The sequence below is a fragment of the Schistocerca gregaria genome, unplaced genomic scaffold, assembly GCF_023897955.1.
Source record: "Schistocerca gregaria isolate iqSchGreg1 unplaced genomic scaffold, iqSchGreg1.2 ptg000856l, whole genome shotgun sequence".
NCBI lineage: Eukaryota > Metazoa > Arthropoda > Insecta > Orthoptera > Acrididae > Schistocerca > Schistocerca gregaria.
Window position 1 is genome coordinate 64,958 of NW_026062218.1, and position 14,630 is coordinate 79,587.

Genomic DNA, 14,630 nt, shown 5'->3' on the forward strand with positions numbered 1-14,630 from the left:
AAAATAAAGTCCCAAGAAAAACGTCTCCGCTAATGTTCGATGGATGGGACATAAAGAATAAAAACAAAACGTCGACGCACAGTAACAGGAGGGAATCCAACATTCAGGCACACACCAACTGTGATAAATTTATCTCCCTGATACTGTCTCCTCACGCGTCGCGAAAAAATAAAAACAAAAACAACACAGGAAAAAAAAAGCAAAGGAAAGAAAACAGAAAAGAACTGTGACGGACAAAACTCCATTCACAGAACTGTATGTCATTATGACGTTTTCGCTAATGTACGGTCCATATAAACACAGCTTTACCGTGCCATAAATCATTATCCAAGAAGCCAAGTCCGATGACATGCAAGGGTTCGTCATATCACATCAACATTTATATTAGCAGTACTGCCAGATAGGAAAAGTAGAAATGTCAAGATCGGGTATGCAGTCTCATAGGGTAAGTGACAATTTGGTGAACGCATGGGCTAAAGCGACATGCAAAAAATTGGCATAAGTCAGGGAATAAGCCGGTCGACCAAGTGTCTGACGATGTTCCGCCCACAGGTAAGACAGAAAATCTACAGCATCAGTCAATTTCAGGGTGAAAATACAAAAAATCGTATGTCCCAAAATCCAAAGTGTGGCATTTCGTTTGGCGGCCGGATAAGCTGCGCACTGAGGCACGATGGCGTCCAAGGCTGTCACCTGCCGCCTGTCCACCCTGTTGATTAAGCGCACCATGTCACACGCAATATCCCAAACAACACGGAATTTTCGACACTCGAATCGGTGTTCGATGGTGTCCTCCTCAGGACACGAATCACAGACACCCGAAGAAATCAGATCGATAGAGTGCAGCTTAGCGTTAGTTGGAAATGTGCGGTTCACCACTTTATACCATGTCGCGTGAACGTGGGCCGGAATGACGGCGGCGGCGAGGTTTCTCCACACCACCTTCCAGTCATGCTGAGGTAGCCGATACTCCCATTTATTCCTGCTTGGCGAGCCCCGAAGAGCGCGAAGAATGTCACCGACATTGCACGCACGGACATCACCAAGCACTAGATAGCTGTTATTAATATAATAACGGCGTACGAAGTTCAAGGTGTACGGAATATGACCGACCGAGACCGGAGCAATCACAGATGGCGGGCGATATGCATTGAACAAGGCAGCCGTCGGACTGCACGGCCCCTTGTCAATCACCACCGTTGTCCGCTTCACGAAGAGCGCCGCGCACTTGTGGCGAAAATCAACTAAACCCAGCCCCCCCTCCGCCAGACTCAAGGTACAGGTTGCCAGGGAGACCTTAAAAATGTCACCCTTCCACAGCAACCAATAGACCGCCTGTTGAATGGCCCTTTCCAGCTGTTTCGGCACAGGTAGGACTTGTGCCAGATACCACGCTTTTGCCAAAATCTGCGTGTTGATAAGAGCCACCCGTTGACGGAGCGCCAAATTCCGAGAGGCATACAATTTTGCAACAGCCCGAACCTTGTACAGCGTGGACCGCCAATTAAGAGCTTCCATACGCTGCGTATTGTCAGTCAGAATGACACCGAGAACCGTCTGCCGTTGCCTGACACAAAACCAGTCGCCGTGGACAGTACGCAGTCGAGGTGTAAGAGGGAGCAAAACAGTTTTCCGAGGATTGACGACAGCCCCCGTTGCCCTCTCGAATCGCTGTAAAACACCATGCAGCCTGTCAATGTCCTCTGGCTGGTCAAGGAACACGCCGAGGTCGTCGGCATACGCCCTGCAGATCAGCTGATCGTCACCAATGCGAATGCCTCGGCAATCCTGGGCGATACAGCGGAGGAGCGGATCCAACGCCAAAGCGAAGAGCGACATTGACAAGGGGCAACCCTGACGAACTGAACGGCTAATCGGAATCACACGACTGGCAATTCCGTTGATTACGACCCGCGACGTGGCATTCCGCAAAATATTGTGCACCATCTTCGTCATTTTAGTGCCAAATCCAAAACCGACCAACACCTGCCGCAGATAGGTGTGACTAATCCGATCGAAGGCGTTTTTGAAATCGACCAGCATTATCCCAGCCGTCCGGAGCCTGTGACTCTTAACATAGCCGATGCAGTCCCGGTACGCCAGGACAGCATCGAAAATGTTACGGTCCCTGACAGCACACGTCTGATGTTCACTCACCACCCTCGGCATAACGTTCGTCAGTCTGTGAGTGATGCACCGTGCTATAATTTTATAGTCGGCGTTCAGTAAGGTTATCGGACGCACACTGTCGAGATGTGGTGTTGTGGTCGATTTCGGAATGAGTGCAATGCGCCCTTCGGAAAATTCCGCCGGAATATCAACGCCGTTATGGATCTCATTCATGATGTCAATTAAAACACGACTTATAAAACGGAAAAATTTTAAATAAAATTCTGCGGGAATCCCGTCCAGTCCAGGGGACCTGCCCCTAGGACTCCGTTTCACAGCTGCATCTAAGTCATCAAAGGTAAAAGGTTCATTTAAAACAGCCCTATCCTGTCTCGTTAACACACGTGGCACACACTGCAAAAAATCGCGCAGCGCCGCGGCGTCTACGTCCACTTGTCTAAAGAGCGTCGCAAAATGCGCGTGAACTTCCCGCTCAATGGCCGCACCATCTGAGGTGGACGTGCCGTCCTGCTGGATCCATTTACGGATAGCCAACCGCTCGCGCCGCCGGCGCTCCCTGTGTAGGTGGTAAAGAGAGAGCGGTTCCCCTTCTACGTCACCCACCGGTTGGCTCCGCGCGATAGCCCCAGCACCCTTCCGACGAAGATCATCGAGGAGCTTGGCCTTAAATTGATTAAAAACAGGAAGCAAGTCAGGAGACGCCGTGACCCGCTGAGCGAGATCCTTTAAACAGTCCTGGTAAAAACGTGTCGTCGACCGACGCCAATGCGCCGCATCGAGACTAAAATCGATTAAAAAACGCCTAATAGCCGGCTTGGCTACCCCCACCCACCAAACGAGAGTATTGCCGTCATCGCCTTTATCACGCAAGAGCTTGCGCCACAACGCAGTAAACTGAGACGTGAGACTGGCATCGTCCAAAAGACTACAGTTAAATTTCCAAGTATTGTTGCGCCGAGTAGGGCGCGCACGCGGTAGGAGGAGCTGACACAAGTAGCCGCAATGGTCTGAAAAAATGACCGGCAACACGTCCGCCTTCCGGACGTGGGCGGCGAGCGGCGAAGACACATAGATCCTGTCGAGTCTACTGTGACCGGTGGCGTAAAAGTGCGTGAAATGCGTCTTGTCCGGATTAAGGACACGCCACGTGTCCCGGAGCCGAAAGCTGTCAACCAACGTACGCAATTCCTGGCACCAGTTAGGACGCGGCGCCTGATCTCGACCATCAATTACTGCATTAAAGTCACCACCAATCACTAAGTCAGTACGATTGTGATGGAGAAGTTGACAAAGATCCTGACCATAAAACTTATTGCGCGCTGGTTTGTCACCGGCATGAGCGTACACATTAACAAAAGCAACACCGTTAATGGTACATGCAATAGCGCGGCCATTTGGCAATATTTCAAGATTGCCAACATCAAATTCCGGACGAATTAAGATGGCAGTACCAGTCTGTTCGTCCGACATTACATTATCAACGACAGTAAAATCAGAAGTGTCAAGTAAAAACAACAGAGCCTGACGCGTAACTTCCTGTAAGAATGCCACATGACAATGGGAATCATGTAAAAAAGCGAGTAAGGCCGACAACTTGTGTGGATTACTCAGCTTGTTAACATTGATAGTTAAAATATTCCACGAGCAACGCTCAGGCTCCATACACAATTAAAAGACACAAGCACAAAAAACTCCTCATTTAAAAACAGACAGCAGACATGGACGGAATTCCAGCCACCAGAAGGATAAAAGGTATGCTAAAAAGACGGGTTTTAATTCCCGTCAACCGGATTAGGGGACAACAAAGGAATCAGTAAGTCGTCTCACCACCTTCCACGTCCTCCGCCCACGCAGTGGGGTGGACGGGAGTGGGGGTGGACGCGGTCCCAGAATCTGCGCCACCGGAAGCTACCGACAAAGGATCAACGGCGGGCATCTCCACGTCGGAAGAAGTCGGCACTCGCTCGGGGGCAGAAGGACAGACACGACGCTGGTGGGTGTCTTCGGCCTTCCGTTTCGTCGGCAATTGCGGCGTCGCCACAGCCAAAGCCGTGTCGGCCGTCACAACTGAATCTGAACCAACGGGCTGCTGACTTAAAACGGTTCGTAAATGTCGAACAGCGACATCACGCTTCTGATCGGCAACGTTAGGATCGTCAGGCAGACGCTGGCGAGAAGCGGCACGCCGTTGTTGTTGTTGATGTTGTGATTGCTGTGTCTGACGGCCGGAGCCGGAAGCCTGAGACTGCCGCCGCTCGGGGTCTAGGTCCCGACGCGCGACACGCTGTTGGGAGTCCTGCCGACCAACCCGCGACTGCCGGGAAGCGGCGGGGGAACGGTCAGCCGGAGACGGGCTGCGGTCCGGTCGTGTAAACCCCCTGCCTGAGGAAGGCGACCGACCGACACTGCGTGCACGTTGCCTGCTAGAACTTCGAGACGGAAATTCATCACGCCGCGGTTTCGGAGTCGCAAAAAAATCCTGCGAGTCCACGGCAGCAGTGGGAACGGGAGCACTGGCGGCCACGTCAACGAAGTCAGTCACCGTACCAGAGAATTCCGGTACCGACACAGTCTGCGAAACAGCTGTCGACACTAAATCAGTCGCCGACGTAGGCGCGGGTTCGGACACAGTTGCAAGTGAAACATCGGGCAGAGACAGAATTTCGACAGCCTGCACAGTAGCCGTAGCCTGTGCAGAATCATCAGACTCAGAAACAAGGTCACTGCTGGGAGGGGACACATCCATGGCAACCGCGGAGGCAGCGAGGTTAGCATCGGCCACGCGGCGCGAAGGTGCGGGGGGGGCTGTACCTAAGACCGTGGCGGCGACAGAGGCAAAGCTGGCCCCGCGCAAACTGTCGTCAATCGGTAACTGAGCGGGCCGTTTGCGTTTCGGGCAGTCTTGCCGGTAATGACCGACACCATTGCAAAATGAACAAGTTTGAGGCTGTCCACTATAAGTCACAAACGCACGGTGGCCGTTAACCAAAATAAAGGACGGAATGTGTTGCCTGACAACCATTTTCACGCTCCGCACACCGTTCTCGACTTGAAAAATGTATGCAGACGACCATTTCTCCTTCACAACAGATAACACAGTGCCATATGGCCGCAAGTGACGAGAAATAGTGTCGTTGCGAATTTCAAACGGAAGGTTAAAGATCCGTATTTGTCGAACACCAAAACCAGCGTGAGACACAGTTACATTACTAATATTTCCGTTAAGGTGGCGAAATTTGCGAATACCGTCATTAACAGAAACAACAGCATCACACAGATCGGAAGATTTCAGTTTCAAAAACACAGAATTTAAGAACGTATCGAACTGAATACCGAGTACGTCAGTAGTAGACAACAACAAATCCTCAATTAACCAACGATGAATTTCAAAAGCCGAGGGTTTTTCTACGGAACGATCAAACTCGCACTGAACATTGTTCTGTCTCTCTTCACTGTCATCATAAACCAAATCCATTACTTACAGTCAGTAGAGGTTTAGCCACGTGGCAAAGGAAGCAGACGACACGCGAGGCGCCGCCGGCCAAGTCGCACAAGGAAGTACTGCTCGCTCGGCACCGAGGTGTTGCCAGGCGGGCAGACAGCCAAGTACTAACCGGGCCCGATGTTGCTTAACTTCGGTGATCGGACGAGAACCGGTGTATTCAACATGGTATGGCCGTTGGCGTCCTTATACAGTAGCCGCACGGCAGAAGAAGGCTTCGCCTCTCCTCCCAACACACGCAATCTCCGTTTTCGGTGGCACATTTGACGCAAAGCACGTCCTTCCACCTCGAAGGCGACGCGCTGTGCGGCGCGCCGCCACGTGGGTCAGACGCACAACACAGCTGCTCGTTGCACCGCCTGTCATTCGTTTGTTCAACAAAGTATCCATCTCTTGTAGCGACGAAAGGTAAATTTTTGTTTACAAATTTGCCGTTGTGCACTGCTACAAAACAATATGCCCTGACGTATTTCACAACATTTCTGTCACTTCACACTGTTTTGTTATTTCCAGAGACTCTTTGGAAGTCTTCCTTGGCGCACTCTTTTCAAATTGAGCTCCTTAATATCGTATCTTACGATAGTTTAAAATCAGTATGGAAGCATCTATGTCACTTGAGAAAGGTATCATGAAAAAAGGGCTGGCAGGGGTAGTGACAAGAAAGCAAGAAATGAAGACAGAGGGAAGCGGTCTCACCTGCCTGACACGCGTCGCGCTTCCAGATATTTGCGTAATTCGCACGGTGCATTCTCGGCTGTCCCCTTCCGTCCCGACTTGTCCCGACTTTGCTCGACTGCCGCTCGCTGCCGCTCGGGTCGTGGTCCATATGACAGCACAAGTACGAGAAGCATCTGCGAGATGGGCGCGGGCCGAACCGACGTGTCCGAGGCGCCGTGTGCGGCCGTTCGGAGCTACCAGAGCCGCTCTGTGCTGCGCCGTGCCGTGGAAAGGTGCGAAAACATGCACACAAGACACAGGCTGTTCGGCAAAGTATCCATCTCTTGTAGCGACGAAAGGTAAATTTTTGTTTACAAATTTGCCGTTGTGCACTGCTACAAAATTGGAATTTAGCGCTCCTACAAAACAGTAGGCTCTGACGCATTTTAAGAGCACATCCGTCGATTCGCAGTGTTTCGTTATTTTCAACGAGTTCCTAGCACTCTTCCTCCGCGCATTCTTGTTCAAACTGAGTTCATTGCTGTAATTTCACATCTTACGTTTAATACAGTGGTTTAAAATGCTGCCGGCCGCGGTGGTCTCGCGGTTCTAGGCGCGCAGTCCGGAACCGTGAGACTGCTACGGTCGCAGGTTCGAATCCTGCCTCGGGCATGGATGTGTGTGATGTCCTTAGGTTAGTTAGGTTTAAGTAGTTCTAAGTTCTAGGGGACTAATGACCACAGCAGTTGAGTCCCATAGTGCTCAGAGCCATTTGAACCATTTTTGTTTAAAATGCTTGTGGAAGCATCTTTGTCGCACCTGAGAGTTTGTATGAAAAGAGGACTGGCAGGTGTAGTGACATAAAATTTAAAAGAAGAGAGGGAGCCAACAGCACCCGGTGTTCCCAGGCGGTCACCCATCCAAGTACTAACCGGGCCCGATGTTGCTTAACTTCGGTGATCGGACGAGAACCGGTGTATTCAACATGGTATGGCCGTTGGCGTCCTTATACAGTAGCCGCACGGCAGAAGAAGGCTTCGCCTCTCCTCCCAACACACGCAATCTCCGTTTTCGGTGGCACATTTGACGCAAAGCACGTCCTTCCACCTCGAAGGCGACGCGCTGTGCGGCGCGCCGCCACGTGGGTCAGACGCACAACACAGCTGCTCGTTGCACCGCCTGTCATTCGTTTGTTCGACAAAGTATCCATCTCTTGTAGCGACGAAAGGTAAATTTTTGTTTACAAATTTGCCGTTGTGCACTGCTACAAAACAATATGCCCTGACGTATTTCACAACATTTCTGTCACTTCACACTGTTTTGTTATTTCCAGAGACTCTTTGGAAGTCTTCCTTGGCGCACTCTTTTCAAATTGAGCTCCTTAATATCGTATCTTACGATAGTTTAAAATCAGTATGGAAGCATCTATGTCACATGAGAAAGGTAGCATGAAAAAAGGGCTGGCAGGGGTAGTGACAAGAAAGCAAGAAATGAAGACAGAGGGAAGCGGTCTCACCTGCCTGACACGCGTCGCGCTTCCAGATATTTGCGTAATTCGCACGGTGCATTCTCGGCTGTCCCCTTCCGTCCCGACTTGTCCCGACTTTGCTCGACTGCCGCACGCTGCCGCTCGGGCCGTGGTCCATATGACAGCACAAGTACGAGAAGCATCTGCGAGATGGGCGCGGGCCGAACCGACGTGTCCGAGGCGCCGTGTGCGGCCGTTCGGAGCTACCAGAGCCGCTCTGTGCTGCGCCGTGCCGTGGAAAGGTGCGAAAACATGCACACAAGACACAGGCTGTTCGGCAAAGTATCCATCTCTTGTAGCGACGAAAGGTAAATTTTTGTTTACAAATTTGCCGTTGTGCACTGCTACAAAATTGGAATTTAGCGCTCCTACAAAACAGTAGGCTCTGACGCATTTTAAGAGCACATCCGTCGATTCGCAGTGTTTTATTATTTTCAACGAGTTCCTAGCACTCTTCCTCCGCGCATTCTTGTTCAAACTGAGTTCATTGCTGTAATTTCACATCTTACGTTTAATACAGTGGTTTAAAATGCTTGTGGAAGCATCTTTGTCGCACCTGAGAGTTTGTATGAAAAGAGGACTGGCAGGTGTAGTGACATAAAATTTAAAAGAAGAGAGGGAGCCAACAGCACCCGCTGTTCCCAGGCGGTCACCCATCCAAGTACTAACCGGGCCCGATGTTGCTTAACTTCGGTGATCGGACGAGAACCGGTGTATTCAACATGGTATGGCCGTTGGCGTCCTTATACAGTAGCCGCACGGCAGAAGAAGGCTTCGCCTCTCCTCCCAACACACGTAAACCCCGTTTTCGGTGGCACATTTGACGCAAAGCACGTCCTTCCACCTCGAAGGCGACGCGCTGTGCGGCGCGCCGCCACGTGGGTCAGATGCACAACACAGCTGCTCGTTGCACCGCCTGTCATTCGTTTGTTCGACAAAGTATCCATCTCTTGTAGCGACGAAAGGTAAATTTTTGTTTACAAATTTGCCGTTGTGCACTGCTACAAAACAATATGCCCTGACGTATTTCACAACATTTCTGTCACTTCACACTGTTTTGTTATTTCCAGAGACTCTTTGGAAGTCTTCCTTGGCGCACTCTTTTCAAATTGAGCTCCTTAATATCGTATCTTACGATAGTTTAAAATCAGTATGGAAGCATCTATGTCACTTGAGAAAGGTATCATGAAAAAAGGGCTGGCAGGGGTAGTGACAAGAAAGCAAGAAATGAAGACAGAGGGAAGCGGTCTCACCTGCCTGACACGCGTCGCGCTTCCAGATATTTGCGTAATTCGCACGGTGCATTCTCGGCTGTCCCCTTCCGTCCCGACTTGTCCCGACTTTGCTCGACTGCCGCTCGCTGCCGCTCGGGTCGTGGTCCATATGACAGCACAAGTACGAGAAGCATCTGCGAGATGGGCGCGGGCCGAACCGACGTGTCCGAGGCGCCGTGTGCGGCCGTTCGGAGCTACCAGAGCCGCTCTGTGCTGCGCCGTGCCGTGGAAAGGTGCGAAAACATGCACACAAGACACAGGCTGTTCGGCAAAGTATCCATCTCTTGTAGCGACGAAAGGTAAATTTTTGTTTACAAATTTGCCGTTGTGCACTGCTACAAAATTGGAATTTAGCGCTCCTACAAAACAGTAGGCTCTGACGCATTTTAAGAGCACATCCGTCGATTCGCAGTGTTTCGTTATTTTCAACGAGTTCCTAGCACTCTTCCTCCGCGCATTCTTGTTCAAACTGAGTTCATTGCTGTAATTTCACATCTTACGTTTAATACAGTGGTTTAAAATGCTGCCGGCCGCGGTGGTCTCGCGGTTCTAGGCGCGCAGTCCGGAACCGTGAGACTGCTACGGTCGCAGGTTCGAATCCTGCCTCGGGCATGGATGTGTGTGATGTCCTTAGGTTAGTTAGGTTTAAGTAGTTCTAAGTTCTAGGGGACTAATGACCACAGCAGTTGAGTCCCATAGTGCTCAGAGCCATTTGAACCATTTTTGTTTAAAATGCTTGTGGAAGCATCTTTGTCGCACCTGAGAGTTTGTATGAAAAGAGGACTGGCAGGTGTAGTGACATAAAATTTAAAAGAAGAGAGGGAGCCAACAGCACCCGGTGTTCCCAGGCGGTCACCCATCCAAGTACTAACCGGGCCCGATGTTGCTTAACTTCGGTGATCGGACGAGAACCGGCGTATTCAACATGGTATGGCCGTTGGCGTCCTTATACAGTAGCCGCACGGCAGAAGAAGGCTTCGCCTCTCCTCCCAACACACGCAATCTCCGTTTTCGGTGGCACATTTGACGCAAAGCACGTCCTTCCACCTCGAAGGCGACGCGCTGTGCGGCGCGCCGCCACGTGGGTCAGACGCACAACACAGCTGCTCGTTGCACCGCCTGTCATTCGTTTGTTCGACAAAGTATCCATCTCTTGTAGCGACGAAAGGTAAATTTTTGTTTACAAATTTGCCGTTGTGCACTGCTACAAAACAATATGCCCTGACGTATTTCACAACATTTCTGTCACTTCACACTGTTTTGTTATTTCCAGAGACTCTTTGGAAGTCTTCCTTGGCGCACTCTTTTCAAATTGAGCTCCTTAATATCGTATCTTACGATAGTTTAAAATCAGTATGGAAGCATCTATGTCACATGAGAAAGGTAGCATGAAAAAAGGGCTGGCAGGGGTAGTGACAAGAAAGCAAGAAATGAAGACAGAGGGAAGCGGTCTCACCTGCCTGACACGCGTCGCGCTTCCAGATATTTGCGTAATTCGCACGGTGCATTCTCGGCTGTCCCCTTCCGTCCCGACTTGTCCCGACTTTGCTCGACTGCCGCACGCTGCCGCTCGGGCCGTGGTCCATATGACAGCACAAGTACGAGAAGCATCTGCGAGATGGGCGCGGGCCGAACCGACGTGTCCGAGGCGCCGTGTGCGGCCGTTCGGAGCTACCAGAGCCGCTCTGTGCTGCGCCGTGCCGTGGAAAGGTGCGAAAACATGCACACAAGACACAGGCTGTTCGGCAAAGTATCCATCTCTTGTAGCGACGAAAGGTAAATTTTTGTTTACAAATTTGCCGTTGTGCACTGCTACAAAATTGGAATTTAGCGCTCCTACAAAACAGTAGGCTCTGACGCATTTTAAGAGCACATCCGTCGATTCGCAGTGTTTCATTATTTTCAACGAGTTCCTAGCACTCTTCCTCCGCGCATTCTTGTTCAAACTGAGTTCATTGCTGTAATTTCACATCTTACGTTTAATACAGTGGTTTAAAATGCTTGTGGAAGCATCTTTGTCGCACCTGAGAGTTTGTATGAAAAGAGGACTGGCAGGTGTAGTGACATAAAATTTAAAAGAAGAGAGGGAGCCAACAGCACCCGGTGTTCCCAGGCGGTCACCCATCCAAGTACTAACCGGGCCCGATGTTGCTTAACTTCGGTGATCGGACGAGAACCGGTGTATTCAACATGGTATGGCCGTTGGCGTCCTTATACAGTAGCCGCACGGCAGAAGAAGGCTTCGCCTCTCCTCCCAACACACGCAATCTCCGTTTTCGGTGGCACATTTGACGCAAAGCACGTCCTTCCACCTCGAAGGCGACGCGCTGTGCGGCGCGCCGCCACGTGGGTCAGACGCACAACACAGCTGCTCGTTGCACCGCCTGTCATTCGTTTGTTCGACAAAGTATCCATCTCTTGTAGCGACGAAAGGTAAATTTTTGTTTACAAATTTGCCGTTGTGCACTGCTACAAAACAATATGCCCTGACGTATTTCACAACATTTCTGTCACTTCACACTGTTTTGTTATTTCCAGAGACTCTTTGGAAGTCTTCCTTGGCGCACTCTTTTCAAATTGAGCTCCTTAATATCGTATCTTACGATAGTTTAAAATCAGTATGGAAGCATCTATGTCACATGAGAAAGGTAGCATGAAAAAAGGGCTGGCAGGGGTAGTGACAAGAAAGCAAGAAATGAAGACAGAGGGAAGCGGTCTCACCTGCCTGACACGCGTCGCGCTTCCAGATATTTGCGTAATTCGCACGGTGCATTCTCGGCTGTCCCCTTCCGTCCCGACTTGTCCCGACTTTGCTCGACTGCCGCTCGCTGCCGCTCGGGTCGTGGTCCATATGACAGCACAAGTACGAGAAGCATCTGCGAGATGGGCGCGGGCCGAACCGACGTGTCCGAGGCGCCGTGTGCGGCCGTTCGGAGCTACCAGAGCCGCTCTGTGCTGCGCCGTGCCGTGGAAAGGTGCGAAAACATGCACACAAGACACAGGCTGTTCGGCAAAGTATCCATCTCTTGTAGCGACGAAAGGTAAATTTTTGTTTACAAATTTGCCGTTGTGCACTGCTACAAAATTGGAATTTAGCGCTCCTACAAAACAGTAGGCTCTGACGCATTTTAAGAGCACATCCGTCGATTCGCAGTGTTTCGTTATTTTCAACGAGTTCCTAGCACTCTTCCTCCGCGCATTCTTGTTCAAACTGAGTTCATTGCTGTAATTTCACATCTTACGTTTAATACAGTGGTTTAAAATGCTTGTGGAAGCATCTTTGTCGCACCTGAGAGTTTGTATGAAAAGAGGACTGGCAGGTGTAGTGACATAAAATTTAAAAGAAGAGAGGGAGCCAACAGCACCCGGTGTTCCCAGGCGGTCACCCATCCAAGTACTAACCGGGCCCGATGTTGCTTAACTTCGGTGATCGGACGAGAACCGGTGTATTCAACATGGTATGGCCGTTGGCGTCCTTATACAGTAGCCGCACGGCAGAAGCAGGCTTCGCCTCTCCTCCCAACACACGCAATCTCCGTTTTCGGTGGCACATTTGACGCAAAGCACGTCCTTCCACCTCGAAGGCGACGCGCTGTGCGGCGCGCCGCCACGTGGGTCAGACGCACAACACAGCTGCTCGTTGCACCGCCTGTCATTCGTTTGTTCGACAAAGTATCCATCTCTTGTAGCGACGAAAGGTAAATTTTTGTTTACAAATTTGCCGTTGTGCACTGCTACAAAACAATATGCCCTGACGTATTTCACAACATTTCTGTCACTTCACACTGTTTTGTTATTTCCAGAGACTCTTTGGAAGTCTTCCTTGGCGCACTCTTTTCAAATTGAGCTCCTTAATATCGTATCTTACGATAGTTTAAAATCAGTATGGAAGCATCTATGTCACATGAGAAAGGTAGCATGAAAAAAGGGCTGGCAGGGGTAGTGACAAGAAAGCAAGAAATGAAGACAGAGGGAAGCGGTCTCACCTGCCTGACACGCGTCGCGCTTCCAGATATTTGCGTAATTCGCACGGTGCATTCTCGGCTGTCCCCTTCCGTCCCGACTTGTCCCGACTTTGCTCGACTGCCGCTCGCTGCCGCTCGGGTCGTGGTCCATATGACAGCACAAGTACGAGAAGCATCTGCGAGATGGGCGCGGGCCGAACCGACGTGTCCGAGGCGCCGTGTGCGGCCGTTCGGAGCTACCAGAGCCGCTCTGTGCTGCGCCGTGCCGTGGAAAGGTGCGAAAACATGCACACAAGACACAGGCTGTTCGGCAAAGTATCCATCTCTTGTAGCGACGAAAGGTAAATTTTTGTTTACAAGTTTGCCGTTGTGCACTGCTACAAAATTGGAATTTAGCGCTCCTACAAAACAGTAGGCTCTGACGCATTTTAAGAGCACATCCGTCGATTCGCAGTGTTTCGTTATTTTCAACGAGTTCCTAGCACTCTTCCTCCGCGCATTCTTGTTCAAACTGAGTTCATTGCTGTAATTTCACATCTTACGTTTAATACAGTGGTTTAAAATGCTTGTGGAAGCATCTTTGTCGCACCTGAGAGTTTGTATGAAAAGAGGACTGGCAGGTGTAGTGACATAAAATTTAAAAGAAGAGAGGGAGCCAACAGCACCCGGTGTTCCCAGGCGGTCACCCATCCAAGTACTAACCGGGCCCGATGTTGCTTAACTTCGGTGATCGGACGAGAACCGGTGTATTCAACATGGTATGGCCGTTGGCGTCCTTATACAGTAGCCGCACGGCAGAAGAAGGCTTCGCCTCTCCTCCCAACACACGCAATCTCCGTTTTCGGTGGCACATTTGACGCAAAGCACGTCCTTCCACCTCGAAGGCGACGCGCTGTGCGGCGCGCCGCCACGTGGGTCAGACGCACAACACAGCTGCTCGTTGCACCGCCTGTCATTCGTTTGTTCGACAAAGTATCCATCTCTTGTAGCGACGAAAGGTAAATTTTTGTTTACAAATTTGCCGTTGTGCACTGCTACAAAACAATATGCCCTGACGTATTTCACAACATTTCTGTCACTTCACACTGTTTTGTTATTTCCAGAGACTCTTTGGAAGTCTTCCTTGGCGCACTCTTTTCAAATTGAGCTCCTTAATATCGTATCTTACGATAGTTTAAAATCAGTATGGAAGCATCTATGTCACATGAGAAAGGTAGCATGAAAAAAGGGCTGGCAGGGGTAGTGACAAGAAAGCAAGAAATGAAGACAGAGGGAAGCGGTCTCACCTGCCTGACACGCGTCGCGCTTCCAGATATTTGCGTAATTCGCACGGTGCATTCTCGGCTGTCCCCTTCCGTCCCGACTTGTCCCGACTTTGCTCGACTGCCGCTCGCTGCCGCTCGGGTCGTGGTCCATATGACAGCACAAGTACGAGAAGCATCTGCGAGATGGGCGCGGGCCGAACCGACGTGTCCGAGGCGCCGTGTGCGGCCGTTCGGAGCTACCAGAGCCGCTCTGTGCTGCGCCGTGCCGTGGAAAGGTGCGAAAACATGCACACAAGACACAGGCTGTTC

At 50.7% G+C, this 14,630-nt stretch overlaps 6 non-coding genes and 1 pseudogene across 6 annotated transcripts; all 7 read right to left on the bottom strand.

The window, feature by feature from the left end:
- Positions 1–5,696: 5,696 nt before the first annotated feature.
- Positions 5,697–5,814, bottom strand: LOC126323341 (5S ribosomal RNA; annotated as a pseudogene).
- A 1,358-nt stretch (positions 5,815–7,172) lies between these two features.
- Positions 7,173–7,291, bottom strand: LOC126323375 (5S ribosomal RNA). Its single transcript, XR_007559510.1, has one exon. It is a non-coding gene; the product is annotated as a 5S ribosomal RNA (ribosomal RNA).
- Positions 7,292–8,437: 1,146 nt separating this feature from the next.
- LOC126323328 (5S ribosomal RNA) lies at positions 8,438–8,556 on the bottom strand. Its single transcript, XR_007559469.1, has one exon. It is a non-coding gene; the product is annotated as a 5S ribosomal RNA (ribosomal RNA).
- A 1,358-nt stretch (positions 8,557–9,914) lies between these two features.
- LOC126323323 (5S ribosomal RNA) lies at positions 9,915–10,033 on the bottom strand. The gene has a single exon (XR_007559464.1). It is a non-coding gene; the product is annotated as a 5S ribosomal RNA (ribosomal RNA).
- A 1,146-nt stretch (positions 10,034–11,179) lies between these two features.
- LOC126323376 (5S ribosomal RNA) lies at positions 11,180–11,298 on the bottom strand. Its single transcript, XR_007559511.1, has one exon. It is a non-coding gene; the product is annotated as a 5S ribosomal RNA (ribosomal RNA).
- Positions 11,299–12,444: 1,146 nt separating this feature from the next.
- Positions 12,445–12,563, bottom strand: LOC126323377 (5S ribosomal RNA). Its single transcript, XR_007559512.1, has one exon. It is a non-coding gene; the product is annotated as a 5S ribosomal RNA (ribosomal RNA).
- Positions 12,564–13,709: 1,146 nt separating this feature from the next.
- Positions 13,710–13,828, bottom strand: LOC126323378 (5S ribosomal RNA). Its single transcript, XR_007559513.1, has one exon. It is a non-coding gene; the product is annotated as a 5S ribosomal RNA (ribosomal RNA).
- Between the last annotated feature and the right edge of the window lie 802 nt (positions 13,829–14,630).